This window comes from Myotis brandtii, unplaced genomic scaffold, assembly GCF_000412655.1.
Source record: "Myotis brandtii unplaced genomic scaffold, ASM41265v1 scaffold751, whole genome shotgun sequence".
NCBI classification, from domain to species: Eukaryota; Metazoa; Chordata; class Mammalia; order Chiroptera; family Vespertilionidae; genus Myotis; species Myotis brandtii.
The window spans coordinates 2,076,751-2,078,527 of NW_005370994.1; positions in this window are offsets into that span (position 1 = coordinate 2,076,751).

Consider the following 1,777-nt stretch of genomic DNA (forward strand, 5'->3'; position numbering starts at 1 on the left):
GCATCAAGGGGGTGAGGGCATGATGGGGGGGGGGGGGGCAGGGAGGCAATGGGGGGATAAGGACACATATGTAATACCTTAATTAATAAAGAAAAAAATCATGATGGTGATTCAGGAATACTAAATAGGAACATTTTTTAAAACACTTAGTACCCAAAGGACCTTCTTAAGTCAAACTGTTTATTATTTGGAAAACCATCCCACACTACCACCCCCACCTGTTCTCTTCAAGACCCATCTCAAATGGCCCTTTCCTGCATATTTTTCTCTCTTTTTTTGGGGGGGGGGGGGGGCAAACCTAGACAGCGTTAGTCACTCCCTTTTGAGTCCCAGGCCATCCCCTGAGTGCTACACATACCAAGACAAGAAGGAAACCGACTCTATTGCACCCCTGAAATGGGGGGGGGGGGAGGCAATAATTAGATAAACTACAGTCCAACAGAGAAAATATCACGACAGCAACATACTCAAATGGGCTCTAGGTAGAAACAGAACATGTATTTATAGTTTTGATGTTCCCACAGTACTTGATCCATACTTCTCCCATACCAGTTTATTTGTGTTCAGGTCCATCTCCACACTAAACCAAGAGTTCCTCCATGAATTCAAAAATGCCCATGTCGTTTCCCCTCTGTGCTAGGCATCGTGTTGGCCCAGCAAACATCCCCTGGTTTCTGATCTAGAAGGAACCCCGTCCTTCTGTAGGCCGAGCCCAGCACAAGCCTAACAAACATATGATAGGAGTCTCATGAATTTTTGTTGAATATACAGATAATGAATTCCTGAATGAATTTGTAGTGACAATCAGGAGCGACTTCAGGACGGAGAATGCAAAAACATGCACACTTGCATTTAACTGGGCTTGCCTCAGGAAGTGGAAGTTGGTGCAGGGAACCTGCTTTCTTACTTTGTCTTTCTCAATACTGTACCTACAACTTATCAGTCACTGGGGAAAATCCAACATTTGCAACTCCTGAATATTGATAACAATGACAGAAAATGGAAGCAAAGTAAAGGATCGGGAAACTGTTCGCATGAGTTACTGTGCAAAGAACTCCTGTTCTCAAAGCGTTGGCATGAAAAAAATGAGAATTTAAATAATTGTAGGAAAATGTTTATAGCAGCCTCAGTCATAGCAGTAGAAAACAAGAAATAACCCAAATATCCACCCACAGGATGATGGACACATTATAGTGTCTACATACCAAAATACAAAGAAATAAACTTCTGGTGTGACGCAACAACATGCAAGACACTCAAAAAAAAAAAGGTGATGTTGAGTGAGAAATGCCAGACACAAAAGTGTTCATATGGGTTGATTAAATCCATATGAAGTTCCAGAAAAGGTAAAGCTAATCCTTGCTGATAGAACAGTGGTCACCAGGGGAGGTGGAGGAGGAAATGACTGGGAATCATTTTTGGGAGCTTTTTGGGATGATGGAAATGTTCTAAACCTTGTTTTGAACAGTGATCATGGGTGTATAACATTGTCAAAATTCACTAAACTGAATGCTTAAAACCAGTGCATTGTATGTAAATCATACCACATTAATAATAATAAAAAAAACTTAGTAATATCTTAATTACTGTTTTATTTTCAGAATTTTTATTTAAAATGTAATCTTAGAATCCTCATCTTTCATTTTGCAGGTTTTTAAGCATGCTTCTTTTTATTTTTTTAATTTAATTTTATTGTTTAAAGTATTACAGATAGTAGTACATATGTCTCCTTTTTTTTCCCCCCCATTGACCTTCCCCTGGCCTCCCCTACCCTCCG